This window comes from Amblyomma maculatum, chromosome 7 (genome assembly GCF_055883805.1).
Source record: "Amblyomma maculatum isolate TAMU_Amacu chromosome 7, ASM5588380v1, whole genome shotgun sequence".
NCBI classification, from domain to species: Eukaryota; Metazoa; Arthropoda; class Arachnida; order Ixodida; family Ixodidae; genus Amblyomma; species Amblyomma maculatum.
The window spans coordinates 87,403,669-87,418,192 of NC_139350.1; the positions used below are offsets into that span (position 1 = coordinate 87,403,669).

The window sequence follows — 14,524 nt, forward strand, 5'->3', positions numbered from 1 at the left end:
TTCGTTCTTTCCTGCCACGGATTTGGCCAGAGCTAGCGGCGGGGCGTTCGGTTCTGAGCACAGAGCCCGAGTCCCGTGAGAACCCCCACAAGGTGTTGTTACATGTCTCCTTGACGTCAGCTCCGACATCCATTGCAGTGAAGAGCAAGCCATGGCCGGTCTCGAGGGAGAGAGCGCTTCTCTTCTCTTACGGCCTCTCCAATGGGGTCTGTTTCAACCGCCCGCCGCGCCTCGGTGGGGTCGCCACCGCCCCACTGCTGCTCCTCCGCTACAGCCGTTCACGCGCAAGGGAAACGCGCGCTCGCTTTTAGCTTCGCCCGCGTCAGTTGCAACTGGCAGGTCCTGACATTTCGCCCCTTATGGTTTATACAAAGTCCGTCATCAACATCGAACATTTATCGTGTACAAGGAATAAAATACAGTCAACAATCCGCTCACGCGCGCGCTCCTTCGTCAGTGCGGCCGTGCACGCGGTCGAATGAAGCTTCGGGTACACTTCAACATTTTTTACCTCTAAGTTTTGTACAAAAATAAATTTACCAGGCTATGCAATCTGCCTTTGAATGTTTTAAGCAGGTGTAGCGCAACCTGACGTGAGTGCATGGTGAACTGTTGGGTGGAGATTCTGTCAACCGCTACCGTTTTCGTTTAGATCAGAAGAGGCACCGGCAAAAATTCATGGCGCGTCTCAGATTCAGAGTAAATAAGAAAAATTTACTCATATAGTAAAAATTTCGCTTGTCTAGTGGACTGGGCTGTTCTAGCTTCGTTCAAAACGTATCAGTCGGTTGAAAGACCGAAGATGTATATGTAGTCTCGCGACTGCTTTTAATCAATGAAATGGGCATAAACAGTTAAGCAGAATCGAAAAGAGCAGCAAACAATAAAAAAAATTTCCTTCAAAGTTACACATTGCAATATATATTCATCAATTCATCAAAATGCGACCTGCGTCTAGAAAATTCAGGCTCAAAATCTTCCTGCATGCTTTGTGCACATAAGGAGTTGGCCTTTTGATCTTCTCTGTCACTTTCCTGGTATAATTAATTGAGAAGAAGAATTCTGAGAAATTTTTCAAATATCAAAGAAACGGACCTAATAACATAGCTGTTGTCAATTCCTTTCTGGCAACTCAGTGTTGAGTTCTGAAATGCTGACTGAATCAGGATCTTAAGTACTTCGAGAACATTTGTGCACGGCAGCTTTTTCGAAAAAAAGAAAAGGTTTGTCCAATAGGGCAACAAGCTCTGGTTTCGGATAATGCAGTCCACTAGAACATTGTCCTCGTAGAAGAGCGTACTACATGGGGCTGCTTCTTTCGCTAGTTTCAAGAAGAATAGCGCAAGCGTAAGACCCGAAGTTGATTAACTAAACGATATATCCAGCGACGTAAGGTGAACCGGAATATGTGACAGTGGAAAATGGGATGGTAGGAGATGCCATCACTTCCTTCCGTGCCTTGATTTTGCTCTCAGATGAAACGTCCGTCTTGACAATGTAGTCATGTAGTCATGCGCCGCTAGCTGTTACGGCCCTCGCATCTGGCATGCAATTCCCTTCCGCACATTAACCTTACTTTCCCGAAGAGAGCCTCAATGGGTCGCTATATAAGGCTTGAAATGAGTCTTCAGTGAGAGTGTCCTTCTTTAACGCTTTAGAAGTTTCTTGCATACTTTCGATATAGCAGGTGAACTCATTTGTAAGTCACTGCATCGAGTATCACCTTCATCATTTATTGGCCTTTTTTTACCACTTCGAGCACAAGTGGTGTCATAAATATCAACCATTTGTTGTTTTCATATGAAGCATAATATCGTGTAAAAGGTTCATTAAAATTTGCAAAATTAAAATAATGTTTATAATACCACACATTGCCAAGCAGACGGCCACTGACGTCCGACGGACAACCGACCTCGGCCGCAACTCGGCGGCCGATTTCGGACGTCCGCCGGAATTCCGGCGTACGTACGAAAGCGGATGGTCGAATCCGTTCGCCCAGCGGACAGCCGCCGTACGTCCGCCACTGGATTTGCTTTTACACAGCTATGATATAGTTTGTAGTCGTCGTGCTCGTCTGAACTGCGTATAAATCAGTAATACCGTCAAGTCTGCAATATATGATGCCAGAGCGAATCGATGCGATAGAAAGCGTTTCCATTAAACAGTTTTTTTTTATTTTCCGCATGTTTCATCGTTGAATTCTTCCATCAAAAATTTTTGATTAAAAGTTAAATGACCATTAAACATTTTTCTATCATGATGCTTCGGTGAAATTTTAATCAGTGGCTGAATAGACGCAGCAAGCAGCAAGCTCAAAAAGAACGAAACCGAACCTATCCTCAAAAAAATCTGAAATGAGCCAATCCAATCCACCTGACAAGTTGAAGCTTAGTCATGGAAGATGGCTTCACGTTTCCGTGTTCTGCATTTTCTGCGCAGTTACAAATACCTACGGCTGTAATGCACTGCTAGCATTGTTTTTGCTGTGGCTTGGTGCGGCTGGCACACTTTGTTCACCCGCCGATCCCAAAGTAAGTATTTCACCGAACTTTTGTTTCTTTAGTGGAACTTTTCGATGCACCGATAGAGGTGAGCTTTTGGGTAAGGAAACAGCTCTGTACAGCTGCCGAACGGTCGAGTGTTTTAGGCGAGACTGACAGGATGGCTCCGCGCCGACTAACTAAAGTGCAGCCTCAAGTCTGAGGGCCATCTTTCTCGGCATTACTGGACGCTGCGCCAGTAAGCCGCGCAACTTCTCTGTCTCTGATAAAGGAGTGCCTGCCCGAGCTTTAAAGGAGTTAATTTGTTAACCATGCGCAACGTGCTGAGTTGTAAAAACTATACGAGAAAACTTTTGCACTCCTCAAGCCTGTCGTGCGACATGCCTGCACTTGTGAAAACGTCGCGTTTTTTTTTTCTTTTTTTTTCCTTTTTTTTTTTTTATGGACAGCCGCTGATCTTTCTCTCTCGAGCTTTACGTTAACTACAGTTTCTAGAAGGAACGGCTGTAGCTACTAAATAACTAAAGGTTTAGTACTCTCCTTCAGCTTTGACAAACCAGGACAGCACCTTGCGCATGTTGGTTATGCATGTGGGACCGAACCGCGCAGAACAACCGGACATATGTTATGTTGAGGCAGAAAAGGAAAGAAAAATAAAGAGCCTCGGCCCGTGCCACTTAGTATAACGGGCTAGAACAACCGGACAAGGAGATGAGAGAAAAAAAAAAGTCAGCACTTGTCTTTTTCTTGACCCGTTGTTCTGCGCTGTTCTGGCACGAATTTGACATACCGCCGCCGCGATACAGTTGGGCTGTGAGCTCTGGTGCCTGCAACGCCTTCTTTTATGCAAAACAGGCATACTGGGAGGCCATGCAAGCCGCGGGCTCAAAAAAAAAAAAAAACACGAGTTGAGCAAAAGTGAGATGAAAACAAAATTGTTGTTGCTTTGTCCTTACAGATATTCAAAGGCTCCTCAGAACTTCACTGCATTATTGACAGCGAGATAATGCCAAAGCTACACTAGAGCCATGCAGCACCTTATAGTGCATGATACTGAGCTTATGTCTCGCACTGAAAGCTCTTACCATGTTCTTAGATTATCATATTAAAGTAGCTTTAAACCCATGCTTGTTAATAAATGATAGCCATAAATTGAATCTAGGGCATCATGCTCACATACAAGGCTTCTGATAACCGCTGGTCACATGATGTGGGCTATAGCAGAAACCTGTACCTGGTCATCTTACAAGCATTTGTGCAATTGATGCTTTTAATGTGTTGTAAAAGTTTTTGTGTTCTGTTTCTGTATGGGAATGCTTTCCTTATTGAAGGCTAACATTTGGCTTGCTACAGCAAAAACCTCTACCTAGTCATCCTAAAAACAGCACCGCAGTTGGTGCTTTTAGTGTGTTGTAAAAGTATTTGTGTTCTGCTTCTGTATGGCAATGCTTTTCTCGCTGAAGACTAGCATGAGGCTTCCAAAAATTTTTCAGATGCCATTTGCTGTAGCCGATTTCGTAGGCCAACAGGAAGCAGCATTTTGAACGTGGAAAACTGTCATCCACGGGGGAAAAACAGCAACATCCCTTTGCATTCTCATTTCTTTGGTATGGCTAAAAGTGAGTATTGTATCATTATCTATATTATTAATATTGAATCATGATTGTCAGTGTTGAAGTTGTTTGAGCGTGATGATTTTAAACACACAGGACATCCCTTCAACATTAAGGTTTTAGCTTGTTTACATGTAGGATGTAGAACTGGTTTCAACAAACTTTATGCAGCAAATTCTTTTTACATTGTCCACCATGTTACTTTTTGTCATTGTCCATTGAAGTAAATAACCAGTATTTTATGTTTACACAGTCGTCCACTCTTAGCTTGAATGGGAATGTGGGGCATGCAGTTTGCAAAATAGCAATGCATCCGTCACAGCCATGCATCAAGGCTAAGTGGCTTGTGCGTAGAGGGACCAGCCGCTCCAGCTTCACGTCATCTGCCTCTTTGCTCCTGTGTGCAGATGTGCATTGAGGCAAAGTGGTTTATGTGTAGAGAAACCAGGAGCTTCTTTGTCGCATCTGGCTGTTTGTTACGGTGTGCAGATGCGCATCGAGGCAAAATGGCTGATGTGTAGAGGGACCAGGAGCTGCTGCTTAACGTCCTTCGCCTCTTTACTACAGTGCACAGCCGTGCATTGATGCTAAGTGGCTTGTGCATGGAGGGCCCAGGAGCTGCAGCTTCACGTCTGCCTCTTCGCTCAGGTACGCAGGTGCGTATTGAGGCAAGATGGCTTATGCATAGAGGGACCAGGAGCTGCTGTGTGGTGTAGTCTGTATATTTGCTATGGTGCGTATCGAAGTACAATGGGGGGGCTCATGTGTAAAGGTACCATGAGCTGCTGCGTCATGTCGTCTGCCTATTTACTATGGTACGCAAGCATGCATCAAGGCAAAGTGGCTTATGCATAGGAGGACCAGGAGCTGTTGCTTCACATCTGCTATGATGCGCAGCTGCGTATTGTGGGTGGTGGTGGAAAACATTGCCATCAGATACAAATACAGGAGGTTACTCACTAGCTGACCCTGAGGGGGCCTGTCCTGACAAAAACAAGGGGTCCCTAGTTTGGAACCCCAGTGGTGGTGGAGGGACTAGAGGCTGGTACTTCACGCTGTCTGCCTCTTCGCTACGGTGTGCAGCTGCGATGGATGCAGTGGCATCTCAAAACGTGCATGCCACGCACTCGCATGTTCAGCCTGAGTGGACGACTGTGTACCTGCTATAGCTTTGTTATTCATAGAATAAACCTAGGCCAAGTTGGATAAATTATAGCTCACCTCATATGTGGTCAGAAAAGAAAAGCCACTCCAGAAAATCTGATGCATTTACTGTCATAGGATTCTTATTCATATACATGCTACTGACAAGTCAGATTCTTCACCCTCAGAAATGCCAGAAAAATAATCAAGGGTGCGTCTGTAATAGTCTAGCTTGCTCTTTCTCTGCAGACTTGAGTCAGATGTGTGTTCCATTGCTGTGGGTGGGACAGGTGTGAATCTTTGATTTAAGCTTGCAACAAGTATGTTATTGTAGTTTAAAGGCAAAACGGTACTAATAATCGTAGCTCCCCGTGGCCTTTATCCCCTTTTAATAGTGTTGCTAGACACTGAATTATTAGTTTACTCTGCACTGTTTCTGTCTAGTTAATGTGCGGAGATGTACAGCCTCGTCCACTTCTAGCTATAACACGCTCACCGCCTTCAAAACGCTGTTGCGTTCGAACCGGCCACACAATAAAGCTAAGTGGCAGGCCATGTGAAGCAGCACATCCGGGTCCCTGTGTGTGTGCATCGATTTGCATCGATATGTGGCTGTTTCGTACGTAATGTTGATTTGAAAGCAGTGTCTGTGCTATAGCTAGAAGTGGACGACCCTGTACATATATTTATATGACTTGGAGTTGTCAACTTTGCACTTAGAAACATTGTAGCGTTATCTGATGTGTTGCTTTCATTTCTTTAATGATTTCTGTAAGGGATCGGTGGGTATGCTAGGCACCATTATTAGTCTGCTCTTTTTGGGTCACCTGTTCAATGCCCAGCTGCGGCCGTCTCCCACTTGCCCTCGGACAAGAGGCAGAGAGACTCGCACAGAGAAGCAGCTACAGCAGCTACAGTGCTTAACGGAAACGTAGGCAGAGAGGGAAAGAAGTCCCCTCTTCCGAGGACTTTGCTGTCGCACTCGAAGACGCGGGGACAGGCAGTTTGTTCTCGTTGCTGTGTCATGTAGGGGGCTCATTTTTATTTAAGGAGCTTTACGAACAGTATACAACTAAGGGGTCCTTAGTACTAAGCGTACTAAGGGGTCCTTAGTACTCTGACTGGACCCATCACCCGGAGGCAGCACAGCTTTGAAACGAGCACCTCTTTCGGAAGAACTGCTTATCGTTCAAAGAAAAAACACTGTCAGGTTGAAGCGTGTAAGGCCCTCTTCCTTGTTGGGGAGCCCATAAAAGTGACAATTATACAGTGCAGGCGCGCTGAGTGGGGTCTCGTTGAGAATTCCAACCCTGGATGTCAACAATGGTGGGAGATGGCGGCGTTGAAAAAGGGCAAGTGTGTAACAGTGACGGTATGATGCAGAGCGGGAGGATGTGGGTTGGCTCCTCTGATGTGGTCCGCAATGGTGCTGACTCGGACGCCAATAATTGCAATAATTGCCCTGTAAAAGGAGCCGCCAAGGATGCAAGCTTTGGGCAATGGTTGCGCACGTGGGACACCGTTTTGATGGGTTCTAATTTTTTTATCTTTTTCTTTTTCCTAGGGGAGAGAGTTTGGCATGTGACCTAGTGAGCCAATCATTTCGAGGTCCATTCTCTAAATTCCGTTTGTTGTGAAATGAATTTGTTGTCCCTTTTGCATTGCTTGTATTAGGGAGAGGATGAAGAACTTATGAAAGTGGAAAGACATGCCAAAATGTTTGTTAGCCAGTCATGTGTGAGTTCGTTGTCATTGGGGATGAGAAATGTGGGCGGAGTCCCGAAGTTAATGAAACGGCCCCGCGGCCTGGAGAACTCGTTCTGAGCTAGATTTTGATCTCTTTCCTCTTCGGCATAGATCATGGTCATTGTTTCACCTGTTGTAAATACGTACATTCATGTATAAAATTTTCAGTTCATTTTCCTCTCCGTGTGCAAGTTGTTGTGGCCAGATGCAGTAAATTCACTATTTTCATTTCTATATAACGTGCCTTTCTGAAGATGGTGAGCTCTTTTGTCCAATCCTGTAAGAAAGCAGCAAAGCGCTCCCAAATCTTCCACAAAACTGTGTGATATCTTTAATACTAACTGCGGCTTGGTGTCACTCAAAACATGTAGTTGAGGTAGATTTCTTCCCCCCCCCCCTCTTTTTGTTCGTTCAAATGAGGACCAGCGGACACTAACTCTTGCTTTTGTAATGCCCTAGGCCCCGCCTTAAGGCAGTACTCCAATGTCAATACCATTTTTATAGCTATGGCTGTCCAACAGCACTAATGTCTTTTATACACTTCTTTTACTAATCTCTTACCCAAGTGGTGGCTTATACTGCGGGGGCGAAAGTCTCTGGACAGTATGTCTGGAGATTTTGGACTAGAATCGCGATGTAAACGAATTGTGACCTTATTTCTCTTGCACACATGAAAGAACTAACGTTAAACTTTCACATCGATAAGTATGGTCAGAGTTTCCTGGTCGATGTGAAAGTTATGTGCTTTGATTACAGTTTGTGTAGTCCACACACTTTTGTCCCCGATATTACATAGGGGCAAAAGTTATGTGCTTTGATTGCAGTTTGTGTAGTCCACACACTTGTCCCCGATATTACATAGGGGCAAATTAGGTGCCTTTACAGGGGCAGTTTCTTTGGCGCCCACTACCTTCCCCATAAAAAAGCTACAGTGTTTCTTGTGAACAGCTGGCTGCATTTATAAATACCATTATTTTTTTGTAATTTGTTGTGCGTAGTTGAGAAATCCATAACATACATGCACAGCTGGTTGCCAGAATTATGCAACCATATTTCAGTAACTAACATCCATGCTGCATGCTGCCAGTAATACATCAGGAGCTTGTGGTTGTCAGCTTTTTGTGTTTGTGTAACTATAAGCCTTGCTATTGTAATGTCACATATAGCGCTGTGGGTAAACAAATAACTTTACTTTTAACTCTTGTAGAAGCATGAACACTGCGCAATCACTGCGGCGGGCTATGCTTCCACATTGGGCTTTAGCCACATGTCAAATGTCTATCTTTTTTCTGCTGCAGCAGCTTGCATGTTATCAGATAAGTTACTTCGTCGCAGCTGCTCTAAGGAGACGCTTTCTAGACGCTTGTAGCCTAGATGTTGATGTCGATATACCCCCGACACGCCCAGGGAATGTCTTCGGTAGAGGGTACATGGAAACCAGCGAAATGTGCAGTTTACAGAACAAAAAGGTAACAATTTTAAATGATGTTATTATTGATCACTTCTTTTCAGAGCAGGAACAATGACTTTAGAAATCTGCTTGTTAAACCGCTCAAAATGCAGGTTTCTGCCGCCAATGTGTAATACTGCAATGCTCTGGCTGTGCTTTATGTTCATATACAGCATCCTTTATGCTTAGTTTCTCTGCATGTGCACTCCATGTCTTGGGCACTGCTGAGGGCGCATAGCAGCAAGCATAACATGCCATGTTTGGTCAGAGTGGCATGTTCAAAGAGACAACATAAAAACATAAAAATACTGAATGCCAGGTTCTGGTCAAACTTTGTTTGTATTTTTTGTTATTCTGCATGGGTTTTGCTGCAGTTATATGACCTTCCTATATAGTATGTGACAGTTCTGAACGGAGATGCATGCGTACAGTGCCATCTGGAAAAAGCGATTGAGAGAAACTGGCAGTTGCCCTTGGAGATGTGTAATCAAAGTTCAGCACAGATAACTTGAATTTCATTTTCCCTTCTATTGCAGGAGGAGCCCAGCCTGCTCTTTCCATCTTAGGCCTGAAAGACCAGCAACAGCTGATCGAGCAAATGCACAGGATAGTAACTGCTCCTGGAATCCCGGCCTGCGGAGGCCGCCCACAGAGAACTTGATCATCTCCTCGCTAATTCCGAAATATTAGGTTTCAATAAATACCTTTTCCTTCACCACCTCCCCAAGGGAAAAGCTGTCACAGCCAAGGATAATTAAAAAAAATTATTCAAGTAGATTCTTAATACTCCAGTTGGCCTGCATTTTACCATGCCATTCCTTAACATCGATATTTTTTTAGTGTAGACTATTTATGCATGCAGTTTTGCAATAACGCCAAAAAAAATGCTTTTTTTTACAACCTCGCATGCTGGTATGCCTATGCACTTAGCATGTTTTCAGGAATGGTGCATTTGTGTAAAGCTCAGCTAGCATATGTGCCTCTTTGATGGAAGTTTTAATTGCACACTACTGTTCAGTGCTTTGTGTGTGAAAGTAAAGCAGACAACAGGAAACTTGAACCTGTTGCATATTCTGTTGTCTGCTTTACTCTCACGACAAAGGCATTGAGCACTAGTATGTGACTGAAATTTCCATGGCACATGCTTGCTGAGCTTTACACGAATGTTATTGGCAAGTTTTTACACCAATAGCGGGCCCTGCAAGCATGTTCCGGGAAACGTCCGAATGTCCGCCTCCGGCTGCCCGTCGGACGTCCGTGGGACGCGATCCGGATCCACGAACGATAGTCCGACGGACGTCCGCTGTACGTATATCGAACATAACCGGACTTCCGTCGGATGTCCGAAGGTCCGAAAACGGACGTCCGTCGGTCGACCGTCGGACGTCTATGGCCGTCTGGGTAATAACACTTAAAACTCAACCCTACAACGTTTACTTTGATTGTTGTACTAATACTTTATATCATGCAAGCATTTTGCAATTTACATTACATTTTTATGAAATTATTTTCATCTTCGGTGCTACATGAATGGTTTCGCATCTAGCGCTGAAAGACGGTTTTGCTGTTGCAGACGAGTTGCTGTCATGTTAGCCTTGAAGAAGCTTCGATGTGATCACTGCTCATTCAGTTTTCTTTTTGTTCCCATTCGTGTACAGGCTTGGGAAAAATTCGGATTAAAATGAACAAAAGTAGCTACCGTGCCGCAATGTATGCCATGCTTGTCGAACGTTTGCTGAACGACAGTGTTTTTTATATCCGTTCACGTGTGGTACGTTGACGACATGCCGCTGCAGCATCTACCTTCTGTGCTCTTTAATTTCGGGGCTGCACTCACCACGAAACTCGCGAGCGACAACACGAAACCAGGCAAAAACCACCTGCCGCCGCTGAAGCAGACGCGGAGCGAACAGTGAGCAGGTCGCGCCCCTTGCGGTGGCGGAGAGCGTAGCTCAAGGAGAAAAGTTCCCATTGTTCCCGCAGCGATTGAGAAGGGCGTAAGAAAGAGCGCGCGCCCTCTCCCTCGAGACCGGGGTATAGAGCACTATAAGGGGCGCGTATATCCGATCCCAACAAACGCATGCGGCGCAATGAGGAAAACGAAGATGGAGAGGGAGAAGAGGCCGTCGGCTGGCTGTTACGAGCTGCGGCCGACACCCCCATTCCACGCTAGCGACCCGTGGGCCTCGGCCAACACCTTCTCGGCGCCCGTGTTGTGGTGGCAGCAGTGGCAGTGCGCGATGCGCGTTGTTGCGTGGATGTGTGTGCGCGCTCTTGTGCTATACTTTTTTTTTTTTTTTTTTTTTTTGTACGCAAACTTGCCATAAGACATATTATATAAACTCATGTAAATGGTTTTCCGTGAGGAACCGGAGCAGGCTCCCGCTCTTAGCGTTGTCGGTGAGCCATTTAGAAAAGTCATCTTCCCTTGTTGTGGTTAGACCCACTTCGCGCAGAATCTTTGTCCTTGATTCCCTTGTCCCTGCACAAGTCCATAGCAGGTGGCGAACATCCACTTCTGCAGCTGGTGTGGAACACTTTGGACATGTTGTTGGTCCGATTTCAGCTTGCGATTCCCATCGGCATTTTACCGACGGGGTAAGGGCCGCCCCAGCTCTTATCCTTCTAAGGGAAACCTCCTCCAATCTCGTTAAGTTACGAGGGAGTGGGAATGTACACGGGGGAATGAGGGCACGTGTACTTTTCCTTAAAGAGGATGCTAAAATGGAAACAGCGGAGCGGGCATCGAAAGGGAGCCTGGTGGGGGGCGCATTAGTGTGTGGAACTTCGTGTGTGAGGTGGTCAACTTTTCTCTGCTCAGCGTTCTCAGCATTGTCTTGTGTCCAATGTATCTGGATGCTTATCTTTGTTTTTTTATTGAGTGCGTGGATTTCCTGGGTAACAAATAGCGTCTTCGTCACTTTCTTTAGTTGTTTTATGGCGGCTAAGGAGTCTGTATAGATGTGGGCTTCTGTTATCGAATCTATTTTATTTATGGCCTCCATAGCATCGCGGATTGCATAGAGTTCCATCACAAGCGGGTCCGGGTATTCTAAAAGATATTCTTTATGTACCTTTAGTTCGCTGTGTGTTGGACTAGTAGCTGCTGTTCTACCGCCATTTTCTATAATTGATGCGTCCGTATATGCAATTAAGGTACCTGGAAGTGCATCAACCAGAGGTCGAGATGCCAGCTTTTCTTTGCGACGAAGCCGAGTGGTCTTGTTTGTCGTGATAGTAGTGAATTCCCAAGGAGGGGGGTCAGCCATTGGTGGTGTTCGAACTGCCACTTCGTTGTACAAGGATGCTATGGGCGTAACGTACTTTCGCTTCATATCCCTTGTTGCCTCTCGTTGCTCAATTAATTCTGTCAACGTATTTATCTGTGCAAACTCTTGGAGAATAGGGATAGGGGTAAGTTTTGGTAAGGCCGTGATAGTGCGCATTGCGTTTCTATTTATTGTTTCCAATTTTGCCCATTGCCGCCTCGTGAGTCTTTGGAATTGGGCCTGGTATAGTATCCTCGGCTGTAACACTGATTGTACAAGACGTCTTGCCATGTCCGCTCGAGCTCCTCCTCCCCTAGACGAAATGCGTTTTATCAAGTTTAAGGAAGTCGCAGCTACTTTTTTCACTTTATGAAGCCATTGTGTTCCTTTGCCGGATTTGTGAATTTCTAGGCCAAGAACTCTCAACTCGTCCACCTCTTCCAGTGCCTGATTTCCAATCTTTAGGGAGACTCTTTGCGTTGCCAATTGTTTTCTTCCATTCTTGTTGGCAACATGAATGTAACTGGACTTTTGAGGTGATAATTCCAGGCCTGCACTTTGCACGTACTCATCTATGGTATTTAAAGCCTCTTGCAGGTACCGAATCTGTCTGTCAATTTGTTTATGAACAGACCAAATCGTGACATCATCTGCGTATATCATGAACCCCACTTCTGGTATTTTAGCTAATTTCCACGCCAATGGGATCAGTGCGATATTAAATAATAAAGGTGCTAACACTGACCCTTGTGGCACGCCTCTGTTCGAGGTGTAATTGCCAATTTGTTTTCCGTTTATCCGGATAGAAAACGTCCTGTCCTTAAGCAGATTATGTACTGCTTTTATGACCTGCAAGGGAATGCCCATACATTCCATGTTGCTAAGAATCTTGGCATGTAACACGTTGTCGTATGCCTTCGCCATGTCGGTAGCCACTACAGTGCGCACTAGGTGGCTATAAGGCGACACGTGTATGACCTCTTCAGCGAGCACAGCCAGTCCATTTTCTGTCCCAAGGTTTGTTCGGAACCCAATTTGTCGAGCATGGTATTTTTTATTACTTTCCAACCACCATGACAGGCGGGTGGCTATCATCTTTTCATAGATTTTGCAAATTGTGGGTGTTAGCGAGATAGGCCGCAAAGATTCTAGACTTGTGGGAGGTTTCCCAGCCTTTGGTATTGTTACCACCACCGAGTGTTTCCAGCCGAGTGGAATGTCTCCTCCTTGCCATACCTCATTTACCACATCCAACAAGCCGTCAACTGCGGCTCCTTCTAAATTCTTGAATACTTCATAAGGAATATCGTCATGTCCAGGCGCAGTTTTACCATTCGCTTCTTCTATAGCAGCCAATAACTCCAATTTGGTAAATGGTAATGTTATTCCTGTTTTATCAACCGCATCCACTGTCGGTGAAGGCGCCGGATAATGTGCGTAGTTCGGGAAGAAAAGGGCAGCAGCCTGATCTGCAAACTCTTCTGGTGTAAGCTGTAATGCGAGTCTAATACTTTCTGCATGATCTTTAACCTGCCGCCTCTTTTCCATGCCATGGAAAGTCCTCCAGAGGGCCTTGTTATTCGTTCCTGAGCCCAAACGACTGCACCACTCATCCCATCTCCTATGAGCCAGCTGTTTTTCATATCGGCGTGCCTGTGCCGTCACTCTGTTTACCTCAATTCTTCTTTGCACGTCTTCAGGATGGCGACCAGCCTGTATCTCGGCCCGCTTTCGGCGTGCCCAAAGTTTTAGTAGGTGCAGGTCGGGAGTTGGCTGATCTTCGTTCACTGTAGTTGTAATGGTGTGATCCTTGAGTACCGTTTGAAGTGTAGTAACGAGAGTATTCGGGCTAACTGAATGCGTTCGAGTATCCTGCCGTACACCATCCCAATGTGTAACAGACGCTTTCTTTCGAATTTTCTTCATATGTCCCAAATTAAGACCAATACCAATGGGGACATGATCACTACCCCACGCATCTAATTCCGCCTGCCATAGTGGTGCACCAGGGCCCTTCCACCACGTCAAGTCTGGTGAGCGTGTTTGTGTTGCAGGTAGTGTTGCGACTCCTGGATGATTTAGCAGTGTAAATTCCATTTCTGTGAAGGCAGTATGAACTTGATCACCCCTTTTAGAATCATAATCATATCCCCATATACGGTGTGCGGAGCGTTAAAATCTCCACCGATTAGTATCGCAATTCCAGGGTATGAATGGCGAATATGCTTAACCCATCCAAGATTAAGCACTGTTTTTCTTGGCCTAGCGTACATGGACACTAATATAAGGGGCGTTTTGTTCGGACGCGTGAGTACAGCAACTACTTCCTGCTGAGTGTTGCACCACTTGCTCAAGTCAAGTGGCGTTTGGGGAATGTTGGCCCTAATGTAAACGGCAGCTTTTCCTGGTGTTTCGGCCTCTGCTCTTGCTCGTTTATCAGGGATAGAAGGACAATGGTACCCTATATATCCTGTTATTGAATATAACCTATTGTGCTCCTGTATCAAGAACGCCCATGATTGTAGCTTACCGTACAATAATTTTGTATTTAATTCCCCAACTTTATTACAGAGCCCTCTGCAGTTCCATTGTGTAATCTGTTGCCACTTGTTTCGGCTACTTCTATCCATGATGTAAGCTGCTCTGAATGAGGTGTGTCAGTTGCGTAAGCGTGTCCAGTACCGCCTTCCAAATAGGTATGTTATCGGCAGGTTTACAATTCGGAGCATTCACTAACCTTGCTGTCGTACTGCCTGCAAGCGTTTCTTTCTGTTTTTCTGAGCTCTCCTTTCGTCGTTGCGC

At 45.4% G+C, this 14,524-nt stretch overlaps 1 long non-coding RNA gene across 3 annotated transcripts; it reads left to right on the plus strand.

Moving 5' to 3' along the window:
• The first annotated feature begins 2,200 nt into the window (after positions 1-2,200).
• LOC146183891 (uncharacterized) lies at positions 2,201-10,728 on the plus strand. Of its 3 annotated transcripts, XR_014708809.1 has the most exons (4): positions 2,201-2,531; positions 3,995-4,120; positions 4,604-4,770; positions 8,990-10,728. It is a non-coding gene; the product is annotated as an uncharacterized LOC146183891 (long non-coding RNA). The 3 variants fall into 3 exon arrangements; XR_014708808.1 differs by lacking the exon at positions 4,604-4,770 and having other exon boundaries at positions 2,236-2,531; XR_014708807.1 differs by lacking the exons at positions 2,201-2,531; positions 3,995-4,120 and having other exon boundaries at positions 4,608-4,762.
• The last annotated feature ends 3,796 nt before the right edge of the window (positions 10,729-14,524 follow it).